General features: G+C 35.6%; 1 long non-coding RNA gene across 17 annotated transcripts in view; it reads right to left on the reverse strand.

Moving 5' to 3' along the window:
• LOC143642700 (uncharacterized) overlaps positions 1 to 27,797 on the reverse strand; it is a 143,144-nt gene that overhangs the window by 17,389 nt on the left and 97,958 nt on the right. For 8 of the 17 annotated variants that reach the window (XR_013155798.1, XR_013155802.1, XR_013155810.1 and 5 more), the window contains one exon: positions 4,889 to 4,986. The exons of 7 other annotated variants lie outside the window; for them this stretch is intronic. This is a non-coding gene — a long non-coding RNA (uncharacterized LOC143642700). 2 more of the 17 variants (XR_013155799.1, XR_013155801.1) reach the window with 2 other exon arrangements.

Raw genomic sequence — 27,797 nt, forward strand, 5'->3', positions numbered from 1 at the left:
CCCCATTATATTCTTGCCTGTCATGAATGAGATCCAGGTTCAATTCCTGGCCTATGCACTTACAAAAAAAAAAAAAGAAATCAACAAATGGTGTTGCAATAAGAGGATAGTCACATGGAAAAAGAATGAAATGTGGCCCCCACCATACAGATACAAACAGAACACATTTTATATACAGCAAATGTGGCAAAATATTAAAATTGGTGGATCTGGGTATCTGGGGGAATAGGGAGGAATATGTCAGAGTTCTCAGTATGGGATCTGTATTATTTTTGTAATTGTCCCGTAAATTAGAAAGTATTTCAAAAAAAAAAAAGGTTAAAAAATTATGGATAGGAATTTTAAACAAGAACGAGCTAAGATTATCATAATAATAAAAATCAAAGTGAAACAAACACTTAGTAATGGCAATATCTCTTTAAGGTTTCAATATTTTTGAAAAATTTCTGGCCATAAAGTCTGAAGATGAGGATGACTTTGATAACAAACTTGTATGGATCATCAGCTTAATTTCCTGATGAATATCTAAGAAGCAGTCACATACACAAAAAAACTTTAGCAACTAGCCATAATCTGTTTCCATTTGACAATATCAGCAAACTAAATGCTTTGCACTGTTTTAGCATCCTCTCTGTTTGGTGATTAGGAAAAAAACAGAGAGATAAGATACTGTCAAATCATTAATCATCTTAATCAGCATTAAAATTTCAGATAAAGTTGATTATCTAATGCTAACATCCAAATATTAAGTATTTTACTTTAAGGAAACAATTTATAAAAATCAGAAATGCCAAATACATGTCCTACAACAAGAATCTTGTCTATGAAAAAATCATTCACTGTCAAATATACCTTTTAAAATCAATCAACCTTTCCATATTTTAAAATATTTCCTTCAGTTTAATTTAAATGGAATTGTTCGCTTTTGTTTTAAGGAAACTATCTAAAAGAATAAAAAAGGAAAAAATATTCACCTTGAATTATTTAACCCAGATGTAATCACTCTTAACTTCTTGGCATATTCCTTTTCAGGGTTTATACACTTACGGATAGTGAAGGCCATTTTGTCCATGGTGTTTTTAACTTAACATTATCTCATCAGCACTTTCCATTAAAAGTTATTTACATATTTAACTCCTGCACAATATAATATATATATAATGAATGTCTACTGATCATTATCATCAAAATAATAGCTAACATTTAAGTTTGTTATTTACTTTACATTATAGTTTTTATATAATCTGTACAGCAACCCTTTTTATTATTATTATTATTTTTGCTTCTGAAATTTTATTGTGTACAGGAATCACCCGGGGATCATGCTTTTTTTTTTTAATTTTTAAAATTAAAAAAAATATATGACAAGAAACACAAGCATTCTTAACATATGATCATTCCATTCTACATATATATTCAGTAATTCACAACATCATCACATAGTTGCATACTCATCATCATGATCATTTCTTAGAACATTTTCATCAATTCAGAAAAAGAAATAAAAAGACAACAGAAAAAAATTCATAATACCATACCCCTCCCTTTCACTGAGCACTAGCATTTCAATCTAAGTTTATTTTAATATTTGTTCCCTCATTATTATTTTTATTCCATATGTTTTACTCATCTGTTGATAACATAGATAAAAAAGAGCATCAGACACAAGGTTTCCACAATCACACAGTCACATTGTGAAGGCTATATCATTGTACAATCATCTTCAATAAACATGGCTACTGGAACACAGCTCTACATTTTTAGGCAGTTCCCTCCAGTCTCTCCATTACATCTTGACTAACAAGGTGATATCTATTTAATGCATAAGAATAACCTCCAGGATAACTTCTCGACTCTGTTTGGAATCTCTCAACCATTGATACTTTATTTTGTCTCATTTCACTCTTCCCCCTTTTGGTCTAGAAGGTTTTCTCAATCCCTTGATGCTGAGTCTCAGCTCATTCTAGGATTTCTGTCCCATGTTGCCAGGAAGGTTCACATACAGCAACCCTTTGATTGATTCAATTGTTATCCTCATTTTGCAGATAAGGAAAATGTACTTTAGAAAGAGTTCCCATAATTTATCTAAGCATTGGCTTATTGTTGACTTTATTAGATTGTTTATAATTTTTTATGTTATAAAGAATGTTTAATCAAATTTTTAAAAATTCATTTGTTCTTTATATGTTATTAAATATCCCTTATAATGTAAAAAATTAGAAATAACACTTTTGCATATAAATCAACTCTTGTAATATTGTCTTAAAATACATAGCTAGAGGAAGAATTAGGTATGTCCAAAAGTAAAAATATTTTAAAAATAAAATTTATTGCTTGTTTTTGTTAATATAAATAATATGTTCACTATAAAACATTATTTTTAAAATAAAAACAAAAAAAATTAAATTCCTCAGTCTCATTATTTAAGATTTAAAATTTTAAATAACTGGGTATATTTGGTTTCTGTTTTTTTCCATCTCTCTCTCTCTCTCTATATATATATATATTCATGTAACACACACACTCTTTTTTAGAAAACTAAATTGGCACTATACTATATATAACATAAAATTTATATATAAAATATAACCTGTATTTCCCACCTAAAATATACATTAATTTTTTATATCTGGTGATCCTCACAAAAAAAATTTCTAATGGATGTATAGGTTGATTCTGAACTTTTGTGTGATTGTAAATAATGATGCAACGAAAGTCTTTATCTACACCTTTGCACAAACATCTGTCATAGACATATGACTTCGTAGCCATCCAGCAGCAACTTCCTCTTCTTGCATGCATCAGGTTTACTTTGGCAGCCATCCTTCCCCTATTCGGAGCCTATAAGCTTCACGTACAGCTGATACATTTGTTTGGAGGTGCATCAAGTATGTAGGTTGGTGCTTCACAAATTGTAACGTACATATGAACCACCTGGAGATGTTAAAATGCAGATTATGATTCAGTAAGTATGAGGTGGGGCCCAAGATGCTGAATTTCTAAAAAGTTTCCATGTAAGGCTGAAAGATGCTGGTCCAAAGAGAACTACACTTTGAATAGCACTTTTTGATACTTGTCAAAAACACCTGGCTTGTCAAAAAGACTGCTGGGTCCTATCCCCAGAATTTCTGATTCAGTAGTTCTACTGAGAATTTGCATTTCAATGTTCACAGATGATGTTCACAGATGATGCTGATATTTCTGGTCTGGGAACCACACTTTGAAAAATACTGTTAAAGGTCAAAGCCAATCAGGTTTACATTACCCTGATCAGTCATTAGTTCATGGATGGCACTGTGACTCATCAGAATCAATGAGATATAATGTACTGGGTTAGTTTCCAAGCTGCAAGAATGCAATACACCAGAACAGGAACAGCTTTTATAAAGGGGAGTTTAATAAGTTACATATTTACAGCTCTAAGGAAGGGAAAGTATCCAAATTAAGGCATCAACAAAAGGTTACCTTAATTCAAGGAAGGTCCATGAGTTAAGACCCATGTGTGTCAGTTGGGTAGTCACATGGCTGGCCTCTCCAGGTTTGGACTTGCTAAATGATATCTCTGGGCTCCAAGCATCTCCAAACATCCCTGTCTCTGTTCTCTACAAGTCCACATCTGGGTCAGCTCTGCTGTGAAGTTTCTGTCAGCTCTGAGGCTTCTATCGTTTCTCCAGGCTCTGTCATTTCTGATTCTCTCCAAAATGTTTCTTCTTTTAAGCAATTCCAGTAAATTAATCAAGACCCACCTGGAATGGGTGAAGTCACATCTCCATTTAATCAAAGGCTAATACCCACAATTGGGTGTGTCACATCTTCATGGAACTAATATAATCAAAACATTCCAACCTACAGTACTGAATAGTGATTAAAAGAAATGTTTGCTCCACAAGATTGGATCGGGATTAAAACATGGCTTTTCTGGTGTCCATAATACATTCAAACCAGTACATGTGTCATTGCTGAAAATTTTGTTCAGAGGCACTCTTTTCCTATAGACTTAAAGCAAATAAAGTATGAGATTAAGAGAATTGCAGACATTTCATGACTAAGAATGTGTCTGAAAATGGAGGCTATGTAGAAGATGACAGAGTCAAGAGAGTGGGAAAAAAAACAGAGTGGGTCCTTATGTCATTTTTTAGCCTGATGAGCAGTGGCTGAAGCTGTAAATATTCCAGGACTTGCAGTTGGGTAAAGCCATAAATTCTCTTTATGATTAAACCCGTTTTGTTTTATTTATTTTTTTCCTGTCAATTGTTACTCAAAGATTCTAACTGGTGTAGAAATCAGTATTGGTAACAGGGAGTGAGGTGCTGCAAATGTGGAATTGACAAAGTTGAATAATAATAAAAAAAATTAAGACATCTCTATCCTTGGCTAAGAAATTGCAAGTACTTATGATATGGTAGCACATAGTTAATTATATTTTATCTGTTGAATCCTGGGATTCAGACATTGAGCTTAATGAGGCTGTAGCATTCAGAGATTTGGAAGGAAAACCTTGAATGTTAGAATATGTTGACCTCATCTTGAGCCCTCAAGTAGATTCCGTCAAGAAGGTGATAGGTTTCAGCTGAACTGGTCTAGTACAATGAATGACAGCTTTGTAATCTGGAGATGTACAGGATTAGAACATATAAATTCCCTGTTCTACACCAAGGCTAATGCCAGGAAAAGCATGGAGGAAAAAAAACAAATTGGGAAATAATTCTGGAAAAAGAGCTGATCCCACAGTACCCTTCTAAACATGTATCATTTATGTGCTTTTAAAAAAATGGAATAAAAAGTGATTGAGAATTTGGAAAATATTTTCTATATGACTGAGGCAGGTAGGATAATGGTCCCCCAAAGATGTCCATGTCCTAATCACCAGAATCTGTAAATATCTTACCTTACATGGCCAAAAGGACTTTGTAGATGTGATTAAGTGTTTGAGATTGGGAGATTTTCTTGGATTTTCTGGGCAGGCCCAATGCAATCACAAGGATCCTTAGGAGAGAGAGGCAAGAGAGTCAGAGTGAGAAAAGGAGACATAATGACAGAAGCAGAAGTCAGAGTAATGTGGTGTCACCAGTCAAGGAATGTGAGCAGACTCTAGAAGAAAAAAAAAAGGCAAAGAAACACATTTTCCCTTAATGCCTTCAGAAGGAATGCAACCCTCTTAACCCATTTTAGACCTCTGATTTCCTGAACTGTAAGACAATAAACGTGTGTTGTTTTAAACTTCTAACTGTTACAGCAGCTGTAGGAAACCAATGCAGTGACATAGGCAAATAATGCAAGGGGAAATGAAAGTAAGTAGAAACTCCAGGAAAAACAGAACAAAACAAAAACACATAAAAGATGTGGTCTAAATATAAAACAAATTAAAATGAAGCTCCTGATTATAATAAATTATAATGAAAGTGTAAGAAAGAGTACTATATGCCCTTAAAGTTATTAAAATTTTCCTTCAAATATACCAGAAGTTATGACTTTGATTCAGTAAATGGAAATACAACCTTGGCACAGTAATTGGTCTGACATTGAATAAAATTTACTATCACAATAATATAAAAACTGTTTACTGGCTTTCAACTTTTAGAGTGAATTTATGGCAAAGCACAGAAAACTTGGCTGTGTTTAAGGGACAAAATGCAAATATCAACATTTTCATCACTGAAAATTTAAAGTTTAGCTGACAAGAGGAAGAATATGTAAGGGAGATGAGAAGTGAAAGAAAAATTAGGAGTATTCATACTGTCATCTAAAAAAAACTGAGAGACATTGTTGAAAGCTGGTGGAATAAGAAATAGAGAATTATCAACAGACATTAATGCTGTAAAGACGCACAGTGGGAGAACTAAAAATAATGTAAGTGTTAAACATATGGAAGAAGAGAGAGGGAAATGTGGGGATAATCTAAGTGACCAACACCTTCATTTTTCATATCAAGTGGAAACTATTTTTAACTTAATTTTAGGCATTATCCATTTGTCAGCAAATAATCTTTGCTAAGCAGCTAATATCCAGAGGAACTCAACTCAGAATATTTAAAAATGATTAACTGTGATAATAGGATAAAAGATGGGATCAGGGGAGGAGGAATCTCACTGGTGAATTCTATCAAGAAACTGAGAAAGAAATAATGGCAATCGTATACAAACACTTACAGAAAGTTAACAAAGAGAACATTTCACAACTCTTTATGAGGCCAGCATTATTCTGATACCAAAATCAGGCAGAAATTACAAGAAAAACAGTACAAACCAATATACTTCATGAATATAGACAAAAAAATGGGGATAAAATATGAAATTGAACCTAGCAACATATAAAAAAGATAATACATCCTAAAAAGTGGGGTTCATTCTAGGAATGGGTAGGTTAGTTTAATAGGAAAAAATCAACCAATGTAATTAACCAAATTAAAGGAGGGAAAGTATATGATCATCATAATAGATGTAAAATAAGCATTTGACAACATTCAACAGCTGCCATGATAAAAAAAGATCAAATACCTATGTAAAACCTAAAGCTAACACCATACTTAATAATGGCTGAACAATTTTCCTCTGTGATTCAGAACAAACCCAGGATGTCTATTTTCATCACTTAGGCAGTTCAAAATACGGCAAGAAAAAGAAATAATTTGCATACAGATTGGAAAGAAAAAACCTTTTTCTCACAAAGAACATGATTATATTTTAGCAAATCCAACATACACTACAAAAAAAAGCTATTAAAATAAATATGATCTTAGCAAGACCACAGGATAATAAGTCAATATACAGAAATTAATTGTATTTATGTGTATTAGCAAAAGCACTGGAAAAGAGAATTTAAAATTAGCATTTAAAATAGAATGAAAAACATGAAATATTTAAGAATAAACCCAGCAAAATGTGTAGAAGACCTGTATACTGAAAGCTACAAAACATTGCCAAGAGAAATTAAAGTAGATCTAAATAATATAGAGATAAAACGGATCAGAAGATTCAGTACTATTAAGAGGTTACTCCTTCCACAATTGATAAGGGTCAACATAGTCCCATTCAAAATCCTAGCAGGTATATTGTATAAACTAATACATGAATTATTAAATGTATATAAATAATTCAAAGGACCAGGAAGAGTCAAAACAATTTTGAAAATGAAGAAAATGTTGCAGGACTTATACTACCATTTAGAAACATAACAGAATCCTGCAATAATCAAGACTATGACATTTGCATAAGGAAAGACAAATTAATGACGGAATAGAGTCCATAAATGGCCCCACACATATACAGTTATTTGAGTTTTGACAAAAGTGCTAAGGTAATTAAATGCAGAAAAATAGTGCTGGTGCTGAAACAATCAGTTATTCATATAGAGAGACAAAATGAATTTAACCCTAAAAGTAGACACAGAAATTAATTTGAAATAATCAACAACCTAAATGTAAAAGTAAAAATATTAAAATTCTAGAAGAAAACAGAGGAGAATTTATAGTAGGTAAACATTTCATAAACAGGAAAATCCCCACTAATAATCAAAGAAAAAATTGATAAATTGGGACTTCATTAACATTAAAAACTTCAGCTCTTCAAGAAATTCTTTGAAAAATTTAAAGGGCATGCCACAGATTAGTAGAAAATATTCACTACACTTATATCAGACAAAATATTATGTCAAAAATTTATGAAAACTTTTACAATCAACAAATAAGAAAGAAAACAACCCAAATTTTAAAAAAAGAATCAATAATGGGAGAAATACAAAGGTGTACATTCTAGGTACACATTGATGTTATATTTTATATATTACACAATATCCTTCATAATATCCAGAAAACCTAAGAATGAAATATCCAATATTCAAGTATCACAGAGTAATATTTTAATTCCTTATAAAGTCAGTTTTGTATTGATGTTTGCATGAATGAAGCATTTTATGTGCTTAGATTTTAAAGGGAACAGTAAGTTAAATATTGTGTGTGCTTCCTGAAATCTTAAATATTGAAAGATAATAAAACCCAAATGAAAATTGTGTGGATGAAAACCCAGGTTTTTTTTATTTACCTTAATTGTCTGATATATGTTTGCTTAAATGAAGTTATATTCCCTAACATATCCATACTTGATTCAAGATTTCTTTGTGCCTTTCTTGTCATTTCATCTTCATGTATAAATATAAATGCACCTAAATTATTTTTACTCTCTATTGCACACTGGTCCTTTCCCATTTTTATACTGTGTCATTTTGCATTGTTCTTGATGCAGCTTGCATATGGTCTGTGTATTTTATATATAAAAAAAAAACTGGGCAGGATATTTAAACAGACACATTACAAAAAAAAAAAAGATATATTAATGGCTGTGCTGGTTTGAAAGGATGTATGCCCCCTAGAAAAGCCCTGTTTTAATCAAAATCCCATTTCACAAAGGTAGACTAATCCCTATTCAATTACTGTATGTTTGAAACTGTAATCAGATCATCACCCTGGATGATGTGATTTAGTCAAGAGTGGTTGTTAAGCTGGATAGGTGATGACATGTCTCCATCCATTTGGGTGGATCTTGATTGGTTTATTGGAGTCCTATAAAAGAGGAAACATTTTGGAGAATGGGTGATTCAGACAGAGCCAGAGAAGAATGACATAGCCATGAGAGCCCACAAGCCAGCGACTTTTGGAGATGAAGAAGGAAAATGCCTCCTGAGGAGCTTCATGAAACAGGAAGCCAGGAGAGAAAGCTAGCAGATGATGCCTTGCTCACCACGTGCCCTTCCAGCCAAGAGAGAAACCATAACTGTGTTCACCATGTGCCTTCTCAGATGAGAGAGAGACCCTGAACTTCATTGGCCTTCTTGAACCAAAGTATCTTTCCCTGGATACCTCTGATTGGACCTTTCTATAGACTTGTTGTAATTGGGACATTATCTCAGCCTTAGAACTGTAAACCTGCAACTTATTAAATTCCCTTTTTAAAAAGACATTTGTTTCTGGTATATTGCATTCCAACAGCTAACAAACTAGAACAATGGCCAAAAGGCACATGAAGGAGTGTTCTACATCATTAGTCATTAGGGAAATGTAAATTAAAACCACAATGAGATACTACTTCATGCCTACTAGAATGATTAAACTGGAAAGACAGATAATACAAAGTGTTGGTGAAGACATGGAGCCACTGGAAATTTCATATACCAATTGTGGGGATTTAAAATGGCACAAGCACTTTGGAAAATAACTTGGCTGTTTCTTATAACGTTAAATACATATTAACCATACAACCTAGTAATCCCACATCTAAATATTTACCCAAAAGAAATTTCTTCTTGGGATTCCTAGTACCCATCACAGTGCTTTACACATCACTGATGACAAATAAATGTCTGTTGAACTGATCAACATCAAATGGTGAAAGAAAATAGAAATCTCCTAATAACTCCAAAGGGTAGACTAAGAATTGAGGAGTCAGGTCTGTCAGAGTTTTTCTCAAATAGTAAATGAAAAGACTAAGGAGGAGATAGTGAATTTCATGCCAAAGAGGTATTTAAGTCTACTTGTTAACCCTCGACAGGGAATCAAGGATTTGTAGAGTACATCTCAAACTAGATGACTTTAAGATCATTTTATAACCACTGTTTATAACAGATTAAGCATAGCCATAGAATTTTTGCTAGATTTAGATCCTAGGATTGTGAAAGCTGAAACAATTTCTGATCTTTTAACTTAATATAGTGGCAATTATTTGGTCATTTTTAGGTTGTTCCTGATTCTTGATGAAGACTGCTGCTTTGTCAGTATCAACACACAAATATTATTTTGGAATAGTTGCCAATCCAATGTTCTTTCCAATAAGAAATGTTAAATTAGGTAAGCGGTCTTGGCTCTCAGTATTGAACAATTCTTTGTAAGTCCAAAAAGAGAAGATTGGGAATAGGCATTCTGGGGTGAGAAGGCCCAACACAGTGCCATAATTGGCACTCAATATTTATTTACCTTGCGAGGATTATTCAAAATTCATTTTAACATAAAAATACAAGTAAAAATTAAGTCTTAATTTCTTGAACAATTTTTTATCAATTTCTTATGAATTGATAAAATTCATAAGGAAAAGCAATTTAGTGGAAGGATTAAAATAATGGAATAATGGTGTCTGTATACATCAGTTGCTCTCAGTATCTGAGGTAAACACAGCTGCTACACTTAATAAAGATCAATAGGGCAGGCCATGGTGGCTCAGCAGGTAAGAATGCTTGCCTGCCAAGCCCGAGGACCCGGGTTCATTTTCCGGTGCCTGCCCATGTAAAAAAATAAAATAAAATAAAATAAAAATTTGAGAAAAAATGTGGCTAGATCTAAAAAAAAAAAAAGATCAATACTTAACACATTCATCCTTTGGCAAACAGTATGGTATCATATTGACTTAAATGTATGACTGCTTGGTATAGGTAGGTAGCCAAAAAAAAAAAAAAAAAACAAACAAAAAACAGGGAATTCACTCCATTATATTTTTGCAGGAAAGCTGCCTTCATTTCCCAATTCTCCCACTGCCAAAATTAAAAACAACAAGAACAACTTATTAGTCAGAAGTGTAATAGACACAGTTATCTAGGCTTTACTTTTCACCCCAGTGAACTGTGTCTGATTTGCATCCCCTAACACTATGTTTCATATAGTGGGCACCAACATTATTGCAAGGAGTGGCCGACCTCAGACACCCAGTGCTCAGTCCCCATTCTGTTTAATCCCACCTCAAAAAAATCTCCTTGTCCCAAGACATCTGCTTTTCTTGTTTATTAATCACTGAAAAATTCTGACCCTGAGTTTTTGCTTCTCGTCTACTTGGCCTTTGTAGCAACTGAGAAAGGTTGACGGGTAAATGAGTAAATGCTGACAAAGCGTATGTCATCACAAGGAGGTTCTGATTCACTTCAGGTCCTTAAAGTTGATTCATAAATAGTCTCACCAGGTTGATTCACACTTAAAGGTCTCAAGAGAGAGTGCTTTCTCCAATTTCATAGGATAGATAAAGTGTCTATCCTCATTACTCAGCTGTATTTGTTTTATTGATGCCCAGTGAAGTGAGATTTAGTTAATGCTAAATCTGTGGTATAACGTACTTGTATGCTATTTGCAATTTGTCACTACCTGACAGTCTCCAAGTTACAGGGTGACCTTACCAAGTCTGGGCTTTTAATCAACAGCAAGCACTGAGATGAACTAAGTTCATTTCTTAGACAATCCCTGGGTGGCCTTTGCCCCTGTTTCATATGATAGATTGCTGCCCACCTTTCTTCCCCTATTTCATGTTTTGGGCAATTTTTCTAACATTTTCCACTACTTAGTTTCTATAGGCCTGTAACCTAGATGGGTCCAAACCAATCCATAGATGAGAATAATGTTTCAGTTGGCTAAGAGTTCTCATTCTCTCTGCCTGCTTTATTTAATAGTTAATCGTTAAAAGTACAACTTTCAAATCCAGCTGCATAGATTTCATTATATATATATTTATTGCACTGTTTTCTATTTCTGTTTAATTTTGCACAAATCCATGGAATTAAGGAAATGTTGGAAATGTGTTCATTTTATGTGAATACACTTTGCAGCTAAAACTTCCTGAAAAACATTTGATAGTACCTTCTTTCATTGTGTTTGGGATAAACCTATAGCTCTCACTAGCTTTAGGTAGTAGGGATAAAATGCTAACTTTCAACCTAACCTAGAATTGAAAGCATTCTCCTATGACTCAAAACTCATGTCCTCTGAGATTGTTTCTTACTTTTCACTTTATAGGTTTCCTTCTCTCTTTATTTCTTAGCCTTTCTCCAGGTACAATCTGATAAAATCTGACCATTTTTCATTCTACAAATAATTTCAAAATGGAAGATAAAGAGTGTTGTCCAATGGAACTATAAACAATCTGAAATAATCCCTCAGCCTTCAAATGAAAGACTTTGTTGAAAAATTTTAAAGGTACGCTAATCAACCTTGAACCTAAATTTATATCTGAATTTCTGATTCTCTCTTTATATTTTTTCTACAAGTGAAATTACCACTTTAAAGGCTATGAAATACAAAGTCAGACCCAGGATCGCATTTTCTTCCATTCCATCTATTTCTAGCTTTGTGACCTTGGTAACCTCGGTCTCAGTTTTCTCATCTGTAATGTGAATATATTATTATAGAGTTGTTGAGTAACATATGAAAAGAATTTAACCCAGCCCTGTTATATCACAAGGGTTCAATAAATGGTAAAAGCCAAAAGTACCACCTGATAGACCTATCGTGTATTCCTGTGTCTGGCTCCATTTAAATGTCATTTTTTCATAGAGGTCTTCCTTACCTACCCCCTTTACCCAATTCATTTTCTCCCAGAAATATTTACTTGTTTCGTTTGTTGTACTTCCACAATTTGTAATTATTTCTATATCTTGTCCATTTTGATCTTGAGTCTGGAAGCTCCAGGAGATAGGGATAATGCATGTCTTATTCACCATTGTGTACCCAGAACCAAAGCCTGGTACGTATTTAGTAAATATCTACTAATGAATGAATCTAAGCCACACATAGGACTTTTATCACCCAACATCACAGAAGAGGCTCTCATAAAAAAGGTACTCCCACCTTTTGTTCCCCTTAGCTTTGCCACTGTCAGGGAATTGAGAAGAGAATTTCTGAATGCATAAAGACTTTACTTTCTTTGTGTTTTATGCCAAAGATACATTATAAACACATAGGATACTTCTGATATCATATAATTGGTGATATTAAAATGTACAAATGTTCATTTTGTACTCCCTATCTAAATATAAATGAAGTTGAATGTATGCAATTTATGAATATTTTTAAATTCAAGAGATTTAAAAATGTGACCACTCCTTAATCATATACTATGTTTTCCCAAAGTAATGATAGACAAAATTGTTAGATGTGTAAATTATAGGTGTCCATCTTATCACCCAGCATTTAAATATTTCTCAGCATTTAATTCAATACAGCCCAAGCCTTCAGCAAACTCAGAGAACATGCCTCAATATAGAAAATTTGTATGTGCTTATTTAAAATGCACACTCTAGTAAATGTCCTGGGTGTGATCCTGACAGAGCTTAGTTTTGTAAAACATGTACTTAGTCAAATGATTTCCAAAGAATTAGCTCATAAGTCCACAAATCTGAAAGCATATGCCTTTCCTATTTTTCTTCTTCGGTCTTCTGGGAATTCTAGTTCTCTTTATCACAATAAAACTAAATGGGCATTTTGTTCTCATCATTTTTCTCCCAATGAAAAATGTTTTTGTTATTTCTACAACCTAATATTTTTAAGTAGACAAAGGCAGTGGCTCAAGATCAAACTTAAGGTCAAAACCAATGGGAAAGACACGTAGAGTTTTAACGTGGCATAAATACAAGGCCTTGAGATCTGGATTGAAGATAAACACTAAATGCATGATAGAACAACTCAGGATGAACTCTTCCAAGGTAAGTATATTTGAAAACAAATCTTGAGGAATTAAAACAGATATAAATCTATATGCATCAAATTATCCACTTATTTTCTAAACTACTTGTTCTATTAAGTTATGCAAAGAAACTGTTTTATACTATTGTTTCATTTGGTTATGCTCTGTTTGACATATCTTTCCATTTTAAAAATTAAGACAGAACCAAATATAGAGAAAGAATATACATTGCAACATGAAATCATTTCAGGCACAACTTTTGCCTTAAGTGGCTCCATATAAATTACAACACCATGAAGGATAGTTGTTATATTAAGAGTCTTGTACATTTAAGACTTAGGGTATGAGTTGGTTGAATTTCATGTGATTCTGTTGATAGAACATCAGAAAGATACAAATCTGAAAAATTAAACATTAGTCATCAGGTGGCTTTGACCTAAAAGAAATACCCTCAAAACCCTATCAAATGTATTTGCTTCATCAAATTCATTTACATCATGAAACTAAGAGATTTGTTATGAAAAGAAAGGTCTAGATTGAGAAATTTAAGAGACCTAGACTCTAGGATCTGTTATTGGCAAGAAATTGTATCCTCATCTCTTCAGACCTCAGAGTTTTTTATCAGTAAATCGAAGGAATCAAATGAGATCATACAAAGGATCCTGCCAGGAGTAATCTCCTAGGAGTCAATGTTCCCAAGAAATAAGATCATTTTCAGTATATCCCACCCTCCTTAATACAGAAAGCCTTTACTGGATACTCTCCTTCTTAACAAACACTAATTTCAAAATGGGCTCCTACTGGCTGGGAAGTGAGAGCACTAAACATATTTTTAGCTTGGTTGCAATTTTGTTTGTGCCTGGTTACTGCTTTGCTTTGCCTTTCTAATGCTACAGTGGCATAATGGCTTTGGGGTCAGACAGACCTGAGCTCAAATGTCAGTTTTGCCAGTAACTATTTATGACTATCTTAAGCAAAACACCATCTGAGATTGAGATTCTATTCAGTAAAATAAGCACAATAATAATATCTATTCCAGAGGCTGTTGTGAAGATTAAATGCAGTGACACATAAAAGGTCCTTCGTGTGGTGCCTGTCACATAGTAAGTACTCATGAATGCTATCATTATTGGCTTTCTCTTTCTATTTTGATGTGTGCTATGGATTTCTGTCCTTGTGGGGACTTTTGACTTATACTTGAAGGCGGGAAGAGTTTGGTGAAGTAGGGTAAGTCAGAGGGAATGGGGTTGGGGGTGGGCGTGGCAAATGTAAAGTGCAAAATTTAAGGTCCGAAGACAAAATCAACTGAATCATGATTTTTTAATGCAATTTTATTGAGACATACTCACATACCATATATTCCATCCAAAGTATACAATCAATGGCTCACAGTATTATCATACAGATGTGCAATCATCACCACAATTTTAGAACATTTTCATTTCTCCAAGAAGAGAAATAAAAACAAAAAAGAAACTCAAAATATCCCATACCCTTGTCCCCCCCCATTATTATTACTTTTTTAAAATTTAAAATTACTCATTTACCCATATAATGGATAAAGGATGTATGTGTAACAAAGTTTTTACAATCACACGGTCACACAATAAAAGTTATATAGTTATACAGTCATTATCAAAGACCAAGGCTACTGGGTTACACTTCAGCAGTTTCAAGTATTTTCTCCTATCTATTCTAATACACTAGAAACTAAAAAAATATCTGTATAATGAGTCAGTAGTCATAAGCATTTGCTAAATCCTAATTGTGTAGTTATACCTCCTCCCTCTCATTTGATCATTCTTTCAATTTTCAGGGATATCTGGGCAATGACCATTTTAACTTCTTCATGCTGGAAAGGGGTAAGGTTGACCTTGGTGGGGGCGGACAGAGGAATGAAACCATTGATGTTCTTGGAAAGACTGGTGCCTCTGTGTTTCAGGACTTATCTGAAATAGGAACAATCTGGAGGCCTTGTTTCTGAAAACATAAACTTACTAAGAAAAACTTTTATCGAGTCTTAGACAGAGTCCAGCATGTTCTTTAGAGTTTTCAGGAATATTGTTGATTAGGGATTTGGCATACGGTGGTATTTTACAATAGCTGGCTGAAGCTTGCAACAGAGTAACTTCCAGAATGACCCTTCAACTCTATTTGAAATCTCTCAGCCACTGAAACTTTATTTTGCTTCATTTTTCCCCCTTTTGGTCAAGAAGCCTGTCTCAATCCCATGACACCAGGGCCAGGCTCATCCCTGGAGCCATATCTCACATTTAGGGAGATTTATACCCCCAGGGAGTCATGTCCCATGAAGGGGGGCGGGTAGTGAGTTTATCTGCAGAGTTGCCTTAGAAAGAAAAACCACATCTGAGCAACAAAAGAATTTCTCTGGCAGTGACTCTTAGGCATACTTATATAGGCTTAGCTTTGCCATTGTGGAAATAAGTATTGTAAGGGCAAGTCCCAAGACTGAGGGCTTGGCTTATTAAATTAGGAGTCCCTAATGCATGAGAGAATATCAGGAATTCCCCAGGTGGGAAAGTTTAATAGTTCCACATTTTCCCCCAGTCCCTGAGGGGGACTTTGTAAATACTTTTTTATTTTCTGCCCCTAATACTTTGGAATGTACCAGAGATTCACATTAACCTGTACAGAATAACAAGATCTCATTCCCAGTGGCTTTGCCACTGTTTCCACACAGGCTGTGTTTTAGTTTGTTAAGGCTGCTGGAATGCAATACACTAGAGATGGACCGGCTTTTATAAAGGGGATTTATTTAGTTACAAATTTACAGTTTCTTGGAGAAAAGGCAGCTAGCTTTCCTCTGGATTTCTCTGTGACAGGGAAGGCACATGGTGATGTCCCCTGGCCCTGTCTTCTAGCTTCTGGGTTCAAATAGCTTTCCCTGGGGTGTTTTCTCTCTGCATCTCCAAACATGTTGATTCTAAGAGCTGAGCTGAGGTGTGCCGAACTATACTGAGCTCTCTTCTGACTTCTCTTTTTAAACCTCCAGCTAATTAAATTAAATTAAATGCCACTCACTGCGGAAGGTACTGCCTTTAGCCAGCAGCAGATGTAATGAGCTGTAGATGAAATTCACATGCTGATGATTTAAGTACACAGCAACATAACAACAGGATACCATCACCTGGCCAAGTTGACACCTGAACCTAACTACTAGAGCCTGCCTCTCACCACTCCTTCCAAGGGATTTAACAGCTAATAACTGACTAACATGGAGGTATCAAAAGCCAGTCCCCTCACCTCAATGCAAGCTGAATTCTGTGGTGAAATTTGTGTGTCAGAACTTCCTTGTGGAATCAAGTTGAATCTAGCCTGCAGCTAAGACCCCAGTTTTTGATGAACTGTTCCCTCTCTCTTATCATCCTTCCCTATCCTCATTCTGTTGTTCCTCTCCAGAGAATATCTTTCCATAAAGCACTTGAATAAGAATTCCCTTCTCAGGCTCTACATCTAGGGGGTCCAACCTAAGAATATGGAAAGACATAGTAAAGGACAATAACATTTCTAATATAAATGTTTGATACAAGGATCAGAAACCTTTATCTTTATTTTCAGTATTATATCTACTTCCTCTTCAAAAACTTTTCAATATTAAAGGTAATTACAGACTGTAAGTGGTTGCTTAAGTCAGAAAAATGAGCTGAGAAAAAATTAAATTACTAATAAAAATTCATAGAAGAATTCTAAAACATAGTTTTTGGGGTTAGACTGAGTTAGGATTGAAGCCTAGGTTTAACATTTACTAGCTATGGACCCTGTGATGATAAGCTATATGTTCACTGAAAAACAAGGGAATTATAATACCTCCCCCTTTAAGGGATTTTTGAGAACTAGATTTATTTTCGGGTAAGTATTTAGATATAAAATATATTGATAGCCAGTGGGTGCTGGAGCCTGCCAGCAGCAGCTCACAATAGCTGATTATATGCATTTCTTTCTAACTCCACACCCAGTGATATCATATTGATCCTTGAAATTGGCCATGGCGGAAGAATTTATACCACACAAGCTGGCAAGGCTACAAATCAGGACTCCCTGCATCTACGCCAGAACTGGTTGCTAAACGTTTACCAACACACCCCTGATCCAGACTGTATTTCTAGTCCAGACTGACCTTCAGGCTTTGTCTTCTAATGGTCTCTTGAAGGTCCCACAAAAATTAAAAACTCAACATGTACAACACTAAATTATCTCCTCCTCCTTCCCTATGTTCTTCATTTCTGTTCATGAAATAACATCAAGTTGGGCATGCAAAATGAAAACCTGGGAGTTTTTCTTCTATACCTCCCTCATATTCACCCCCACAAAGCATCAATCTAAAAAAAAAAAAAGTGGCAATTGTGCTTTCAGGACCTGCTCAAGCCCTATCTCTAATATACCATTTCCATTTTATGACAAAGTGCTGCTGTGCATGCCCAACTTTATGGCTTGGTAGGTTAGACAACACCCAGCTCATGATAGGCAACTCAGGTCTCCTGGTAACTTGGTGGCCCATGGTTAAACATTCAGTCTCTACTAAGGCCCAGTAGCACGCCAAAAGCTATTTCTCAAAAGGAGAGTAGTTATCTGCAGCAGATGGTAAGGCTCTGCTCCAAAATCCTAAGGGTCTCCTATAGGGGCCTGCCAATGGTTCCAGACAGCATCCCTATTTGCCACTGATACTTCCAGAACCATTGGATCTGCTGGATCATATGGCCCAAGTGGCAGAAGCCTGGACATGTCATAGACCCTCTCTTATTCTGGCCCCAATCAAAAATACCAGCTTTTCTGGTCACTCAGTAAATGGGCTGGAGTACCACCCTCAAACGAGGAATATGTTGTTGCCAAAATCCAAAGAGGCCAACTAGGCATTGTGCCTCTTTTTTGGTTGTAGGCCAGAAGCAACAGCTTATCCTTCACCTTAGATGGGATATCTCGACATGTTCCATACCACTGGACACTGAGAAATTTCACTGAGATGGAAGGCCCTGTATTTTTGTTGGATTTATCTCCCATCCCCTGATACGGAAATGCCTTACCAATAAGTCTAGAGTAATTGCTACTTTTTGCTCACTAGGTCCAATCAGCATGATATCATCAATATAATGGACCAGTGTGATGTCTTGTGGGAGGGAGAAACAATCAAGATCCCCTGTGGACACAATTGTGACATAGGGCTGGAGAGTTGAGATGCCCCTGAGGCAGGACAGTGAAGGTATACTGCTGGCCTTGACAGCAGAATGCAAAGTGTCTCTGGTGGTCCTTACTGACAGCTATCGAGAAAAAAGCTATTGTGAGATCAATAGCTGCATGCCAGGTACCAGGAAATGTGTTGATTTGCTCTAGCAATGATACCACATCTGGAATAGCAGCTGCAATTGGAGCCACCACATGGTTAAGTTTATGCTAACCCACTGTCATCCTCCAAAATTCATCTATTTTCTGCACAGGCTAAATAGAGAGAGCTAAATGGGGATGTTATGGGAATCACCATCCCAAGCATCCTTCAAGTCCTTAAGGGTGGCACTAATCTCTGCAATCCCTCCAGAAATGCGGTTTGCTTCTAATTTACTATTTTGCTATGTAGGGGGATTTTTAGTGGCCTCCACTTGCCCTTTCCTACCATAATAGCCCTCACCCCATGAGTTAGAGAACGAATGTGGGGATTCTGCAAGTTGCTGAGTATGTTGATTCCAATTATGCATTCTAAAACTAGGGAAATGACCACAGAATGAGTCCAGGAAGTACTGGACCGACAGTGAGATGGATCCATGTTTCAGCCAACCATCCAAACAAACTTTTAATGCCCTTTCTAACCCTGCAAGCTACAATATTGAATGCAGAATCTCTGCATAGTGGGCCCATATCAATAAATTCAGCTCGATCCAACTTTATATTCCTTCCACCATTATCCCACATCCTTAATATCCATTCCCACACATATTCCCTTGATTTCTGTCCATATAGATTGGAAAACTTATGCAGTTCTTTTGGAGTATAGCATACCTTCTCATGGGTCACACTTTGTACCTCACCTTTTGGGGCTTGTTGAGACTTTAGTCTAGTTATAGGTCTTGAAGAAAGGAGGGGTGGTGGGAATGGGTACTGAAAAGTAATAGAAGTGTCTTTCAACCCAATTACCTCAAGGCATTTTATTGCAGTTTCATCTGGTGAAACAGGATTAGTCACTCCAGACAGAAGAGTGAGGGCTTTTTCCCCAGGGGTGATAGTTACAGGGTTAGCAGGCACTGAAGGGTTAATCCCACTAGGTGGAGGTTGGAAGGCAGACGCTAGACTGGAGGCTAGAAAGCTGTTTCCTCAAGGCAAGCTGGAGGTGGGGAAGCTCTTTCTCAGGACAGTTCATTTTGGTCTATCTAGCAAAGGCTCAGCAAATTCCAGGGATCCTCTCTCCCCATTGCCATCACTATCAAGCCACATATCACCATCCTGTTTCAGGATCTCATTCTTTTGCAATCACAGCCCTTACTTTAACAGCAGACACCCTGCAAGGTTGAGATTTTAGCTTGTGTTCTAAATCTGTTGCTTATACCATAAGGCTGTGTCTAGTCTTCAGAGATCTCAAGTCTGCAACCACAGGAAATAAGATTTTCTTTCAGGGCACACATGGAAACTTTTAGATCATTCATACAGCACTTAAGGTGCAAATTTGAAGCTTTTAGCTTATCTCTTTCCCTCCTCACTGTATTCAGTGTATATAACAACAACCAGCTAACATCATTATACCTCTTAATTCCACAAAACTCCATGAAGATGTCAAATACATCCTCATCCAGAGCCTTGCCTCATGTAAGTGTACAATTAGCAGATCTAATGGTAATATTTTGAGTATCTCTTTTGCCAGTTCACCCCATGGACTGTCAATGCCATCTTGATTATTGCAAACAGATTCATTAGTGCCTCTTAGTCTAGTCAGGGTAGAAAGCCAATCGTAAAAACTCATTTTTAAGATTCTGTTTCTCAAGAACCACTCCCAGCACCAGGTTGTGTTAGTCAGGGTTCTCTAAAAAGCAGAACCTACAGGAGATATCTGTAAATATGATATTTATAAAGGTATCTCACAACCATGGGAATGGAAGAGTCCAAAGTCCATAGGACAGGCTGCGAAGTGGCATCTCTGATGAACGGTCTTGATGAACTCCACAGGAGAGGCTCACTGGCTAAAGAAGCAGTGAAAGAGTCTCTCTTCTTCCTTAAAAGCCTTCAACTGATTGGGTTATCTCATTGTGGAAGACATGCCTTGGTTGAGTGCAGATGTAATCAGCCACAGATGCAATCAATTAACAGATGATTTAATACACCAGCCTTCTAGTTTATCAACCAGCCATGAAATACCCTTGCAGCAATGGTCAGGCCAGTGCTTGTCTGACTAGAACTGGGCATAATCACTTGGCTAAACTGACAATAGAACATAACCATCACACTCCTCAAATCCAAATTTTTGTCTTCTTCAGTCTGGTATATTCTAGCAGCTTCCTGGTCACTCCCATTGAAATTCATCCTTTACACCATCTCCAGATTAAGTCTAACATACAAATAAAATTTTGCCACTGTTTGGCCCAACAGCTTCCTAGGTTCTACATTGTCTGTAGGATAAAATTCAAGTTCCTTAATATTGTCATACAAAGTGCTTTGTCATCTTGTTTTAGTCTATTATTTTCATCTTTACCACTTACTAATACTGTATCTTTAAGTTTGCATTTCAGTCACTGACTACTCACAGTACTATTTCCTGCTCTGGGGAGGATTTTTCTTCAGAACATAATAACCACATGTCCTGAGCAACTGTTTATCATGCATCATGTTAAGCACCTTACATAGACTATTTCATGTTATGCTTCCAGTGATAACAAATAGATTTCTACTCACAGTTAAACTTTAATTTATAAGAAGCAGATTCATAAAAAGTTGTGTTGAGGAGGTTTCCAGGGACCACATCTAGGAAATCTATGGATATGTCATTCATTTGTTTGTTTGTTCATTCATTCATTTTGCATGGGCAGGCACCGGGAATCGAACCTGGGTCTCTGGCATGGCAGGTGAGAACTCTGCCTGCTGAGCCACCATGGCCCACCCACATTCATTTATTTTTAAGTTAAAAAAATCAGAATCTATTGTTGCTTTCTGTAGAAACAGAGCTCGAAGGATATTAAGGAATGATGAGAAAGAAAGAAAGAAAGACACAGACAGGCTCAGGGGGTCTGAAGCTTGAGTTTACTTCAGACAGACTTCAGACCCCCTGAGCCCGTCTGTGTCTTTCTTTCTTTCTTCCTTTCTTTTTTTCTCATCATTCCTTAATATCCTTCGAGCTCTGTTTCTACAGAAAGCAACATTTGGCACCCAACGTGGGGCTCGAAGAAGAAGACTCCAAATCAATATTAAGGAACCAAGGAAAAGTCTCATTAGAGGCACGTGTGTCCAGCCTATAGAAGAGAACTTGAGTCATATTGGTAAAGTAAGCATTTTCCTTGGATCATCAGGGTAACGGGTAATCATAATAGGCGGCTGGAGGAGTATGTGTGTGTGTTAAAGCTACTGGGGTGACTGTTAAAACATCTGAATTAGTAAGCTTATTTGATCTCATTCAAAAACATTGTTGTTGGTTTCAGCCTTAAGGCCATAATGTTTTAAATCTTAAGTAATGGAAATTCGTTATGAAGGCTTCGCAGTGAATATAAGACGGGGAAAATATTCCTGTTTCTATTTGGTTATTGTGTTCAATCAGGCAATGAACTACCTGGCTCATGCTTTGTCTTAAACTCTAAGTTGTGTTTCTTCTCAATCTCCCACTACCACTTCTTACCTTGTTTCGACAGTTGCTTGAGCTGGACTCGGCAATTGGTGCCCAAACAGGGACCTAATAAGGGAACTCTTAAAGCATAAAGTGAGGAGATGCTCCAGGGACATCCACTACAAATACTACAGGCGGGCCTTTTTGGGTTGAGCAGTGGCCCTTATCTGTAGAGAGGTTTGAGGCTCTGACTCGATTGATTTGGGAACAGTTTGGAGCAGGACGTTTAGAGGAGTCTCGTGGTTCTTGGAATTCTCCAATATTTATTGCAGGAGGGAGGTCAGGAAAATGGAGAATGTTGACTGATTTGATAAAAGTTGATACTGTGGTTCAGCCTATGGAGTCATTGCAGCCTGGCTTGCCCACACCAGTTGTAATTTCTAAGAACTGATTTATTATGATAGATTTTAAAAATTGCTTCTTTGCTGTGCCTTTGGCAGAGCAGGATAAAGAAAGATTGGTTTCTGGGCTTGTTCTTGATGGGATGCCTTTATATAGGGATTCATGTACACCTGAGTCAGAAAGTATTCAGTGAGAAAGGTGCCATACCAAACGGGGGTCAGTGCTCATTGATGGTTCCTGTGGCAGGTTGGTCCCCAATGGGGTGTGGAGTTCGGGACTGTAGTTCTGACTCAAGGTATTCTGTTAGGTTACCTTTGTTTAGTATGAATGATTATTCTATGAGATTTATACCAATACTACAGGTAAAGTCCTATGACTCAGAATGGGAACGGCAACCCCATCTCCTTTTGTTAACTTAAATCCTCAATAAACAGCAATTTGGAAACTGGCCATGAGTTTAGCTCCTATTCATGTTTGAAAAGAGAAATATATTTTAAAAACTTTAAAACTAAAAATTCTTGTTAAAAACTATATATTGATAGTTAATGCATATTTGAAACATTAAAGCATTTTAAATATTTAACATTATTCTAACAAATTTAATTTTGATGGTAATTACATATGTGGTAAAATATTTGTTCAAAGTAATGATTTAAGTATGAAAAATATGAAAGATGTATTTTTATTAATAGGAAAACAGAATAGTTTTATCCTAAAATGAATAACTGTTACTAAGCGAGAAAAATATAGGACAAAGCCTAAACTAATATAATAAGTGCTGAGGGTTTATAAAAATAGAAATTATGGTTAAAATCAAGAAAGATTTAATGAGTCTAAAATGGCAATGTTTTCTTGGACTTTTAGCCTGTTCTAATGAAAGGATATAAAAAAATTCTAAATAATTAGTTAGAAAGCAAAGAGTCTGTGTTTTATCAAAATAACTTATGTTAACTTTTATCATGTATAAAAAATACTGATTTTCTCCTGGGTATCATCATACTGGCAAAAACTGCTTCTTGCCCTAAACCAGGTGGCTTAATCTATTAATCTAAGTACTATTACTATAAATGAATCTATTACTGACTAAATAATATTCAAATCATTTAAATACCTAAATTCCTTAATATCCTTCGAGCTCTGTTTCTACAGAAAGCAACAATCATAAAATTTATTCAAACCTGAAATACATTTTTAGTATCTTTAGAAGTATTTTCCACCATTCCAATAATGTCACTATTATGAATTGCAGTAGATTGCAAAGGTATCAGCCTTATATGCACACCTTTTTCGCAATGTGACCTTGTGGCATTTTCCTTTAAGAGGTGGAGTCTATCTCTGTACTCCTTAAAGTTGAGCTTGGACAGATCACTTATTTTGGTCCATGAGATATTTGCAAACAAGAAGGAAGGACAAACTTGGAAGTACTTATGCACTAGAGCTTTCCTGCTTGCTGCTCATGGGAACCCTGTTGACCACTACAATGTGAAAAGCCTAGATTAAAGCCAGATGATGAGAGATATGTGGCCAAGTCAGCTCTGTTGCCCTAGCTAACTAACAGACATGTAGTAAGGCCATTCTACATCTTTCAGTCCCAGTCAAACCACCAACTGATTCCAAACCACCAACTGATCAGTTGAGTTGGACCAGACCAGAAGAAATCCTGATCAACTCATGAAATCATGACAGGTAATAAATATTACTTTAGCTGATAAATTTCAGGTGGTTTATTATGTGGTAAAAGCTTATTGCCAAATGTCATGGTCAGGTTCATGGGTCAACTTGGCCAAGTGGTGGTACCTGTTTGTCTGGTTGGGCAAATGCTGGCCTGTCTGTTGCAATGAGGACATTTCATAGAATTAAATCATGATCACATTAGCTGCATCCACAGCTGATTCCATTTGTAATCAGCCAAGGGGAGTGCCTTCTGCAATGAATGATGTTTAATCTAATCACTGGAAGCCTTTTAAGGAGGATTCAGAAGAGACAGGCTCTTCTTTCTGCTTCAGCCGGCGAGCCTCTCCTGTGGAGTTCGTTCAGACCCTCCATCGGAATTGTCAACTTCAGACTGCCCTCTGTGTTCCCATGGTTACGTGAGATACTTTTATAAATTTTGTATTTGCGAGTGTTTCCTGTTGATTCTGTTTCTCTAGAGAACCCTAACTAATATACCAAATAATGCTAGCTTTTCTTTAATAAACTCATTTCTGGGTTTTGTAAAAATCTAAAGCAGCAGATTAGAATAGTTCCTGAAAGCTATTAATGGAAAGTCATTTTTCAATAATAATGAAATTCTTCAATGTGTAAAGTAATGTAAAATCCACTGATGAAATGACAAAAAAAGAGTTATACACATATGACATATATACAAAGAGTTTTAATCAACTAAATGCTGTATTATCATTTATAAAATATTTAAGTGCATATTATATACCAGTCTCTACACTAGGTCCCTTATATACAAAGATAAATACAATGTTACTTAATATAATGGAGCCTACAGGCCACTACATGAGACATCTAAATGGATTATTTTTAAATAACTACTAATTCTCTCTGATTATAAAAGAAATAATAATTATAGAAAAACAAATAAAAATGATCAAAAATTCTACCAACTAGATGTCAACATTAAGTCTTTACAAGCTTTTCAGTCCTTTTTCTATGCATTTATACATTTTTAACTAAAGTGGGATTATTTTTACCTACTATTTTATAACCTGTTCTTTTAATTACAGTATATTATCAATACCTTTTTATGCCATTAAACATTCTGCTATAAAATCATTTCCAAGGATGCATAGTGTCCAATTATATGGGTGAATCATATTTTATTTATTTAATTAATTACTTACTGTTGGATATTGATTTTTCTCCCAGTTTTTCATTATTGTTTTTTCTTTTTTTTATTAATTAGAAAAAGAATTAACAAAACAATTAGAAATCATTCCAATCTACATGTACAATCAGTAATTCTTAATAACATCACATAGTTGCATATTCATCATTTCTTAGTACATTTGCATCGATTTAGAAAAAGAAATAAAAAGACAACAGAATAATTAAAACAATAATAGAAAGAAAAAAACAAAACAAAAAAAAACAAAAACAAAAACAAAAAACCTATACCTCACATGCAGCTTCATTCAGTGTTTTAACATAATTGCATTACAATTGGGTAGTAGTGCTGTCCATTTCTGAGTTTTTATATCCAGTCTCGTTGTACAGTCTGTATCCCTTCAGCTCCAATTATCCCTTCTCTTTTTTTTTTCTTTTTTTTTTTTTTAATTAACGGAAAAAAAGAAATTAACCCAACATTTAGAGATCATACCATTCTACATATGCAATCATTAATTCTTAACATCATCACATAGATGCATGATCATCATTTCTTAGTACATATGCATTGGTTTAGAGGAACTAGCAACATAACCGAAAAAGATACAGAATGTTAATATAGAGAAAAAAATAAAAGTAATAATAGTAAAATCAAAACAAAACAAAACAAAACAAAACAAAAACCTATAGCTCAGATGCAGCTTCATTCAGTGTTTTAACATGATTACTTTACAATTAGGTATTATTGTGCTGTCCATTTTTGAGTTTTTGTATCTAGTCCTGTTACACCGTCTGTATCCCTTCAACTCCAATTGGCCATTATCTTACCCTGTTTCTACCTCCTGCTGGACTCTGTTATCAAGGACATATTCCAAATTTATTCTCGAATGTCTGTTCACATCAGTGGGACCATACAGTATTTGTCCTTTAGTTTCTGGCTAGACTCACTCAGCATAATGTTCTCTAGGTCCATCCATGTTATTACATGCTTCATAAGTTTATCCTGTCTTAAAGCTGCATAGTATTCCATCGTATGTATATACCACAGTTTGTTTAGCCACTCTTCTGTTGATGGAGATTTCGGCTGTTTCCATCTCTTTGCAATTGTAAATAACGCTGCTATAAACATTGGTGTGCAAATGTCCATTTGTGTCTTTGCCCTTAAGTCCTTTGAGTATACTCCCAGCAATGGTATTGCTGGGTCGTATGGCAATTCTATATTCAGCTTTTTGAGGAACTGCCAAACTGCCTTCCACAGTGGTTGCACTATTTGACATTCCCACCAACAGTGGATAAGTGTGCCTCTTTCTCCGCATCCTCTCCAGCACTTGTCATTTTCTGTTTTGTTGATAATGGCCATTCTGGTGGGTGTGAGATGATATCTCCTTGTGGTTTTGATTTGCATTTCTCTAATGGCCAGGGACATTGACCATCTCTTCATGTGCCTTTTGGCCATTTGTATTTCCTCTTCTGATAGGTGTCTGTTCAAGTCTTTTTCCCATTTTGTAATTGGGTTGGCTGTCTTTTTGTTGTTGAGATGAACAATCTCTTTATAAATTCTGGATACTAGACCTTTATCTGATATATCATTTCCAAATATTGTCTCCCATTGTGAAGGCTGTCTTTCTACTTTCTTGATGAAGTTCTTTGATGCACAAAAATGTTTAATTTTGAGGAGCTCCCATTTATTTATTTCCTTCTTCAGTGCTCTTGCTTTAGGTTTAAGGTCCATAAAACCGCCTCCAGTTGTAAGATCCATAAGATATCTTCCAACATTTTCCTCTAACTGTTTTATGGTCTTAGACCTAATGTTTAGATCTTTGATCCATTTTGAGTTAACTTTTGTATAGGGTGTGAGAGATGGGTCTTCTTTCATTCTTTTGCATATGGATATCCAGTTCTCTAGGCACCATTTATTGAAGAGACTGCTCTGTCCCAGGTGAGTTGGCTTGACTGCCTTATCAAAGATCAAATGTCCATAGATGAGAGGGTCTATATCTGAGCACTCTATTCGATTCCATTGGTCGATATATCTATCTTTATGCCAATACCATGCTGTTTTGACCACTGTGGCTTCATAATACGTCTTAAAGTCAGGCAGCGTGAGACCTCCAGCTTCTTTTTTTTCCTCAAGATGTTTTTAGCAATTCAGGGCACCCTGCCCTTCCAGATAAATTTGCTTATTGGTTTTTCTATTTCTGAAAAATAAGTTGTTGGGATTTTGATTGGTATTGCATTGAATCTGTAGATCAATTTAGGTAGGATTGACATCTTAACTATATTTAGTCTTCCAATCCATGAACACGGTATGCCCTTCCATCTATTTAGGTCTTCTGTGATTTCTATTAGCAGTTTTTTGTAGTTTTCTTTATACAGGTTTT

This window comes from Tamandua tetradactyla, chromosome 7 (genome assembly GCF_023851605.1).
Source record: "Tamandua tetradactyla isolate mTamTet1 chromosome 7, mTamTet1.pri, whole genome shotgun sequence".
Taxonomy (NCBI): Eukaryota; Metazoa; Chordata; class Mammalia; order Pilosa; family Myrmecophagidae; genus Tamandua; species Tamandua tetradactyla.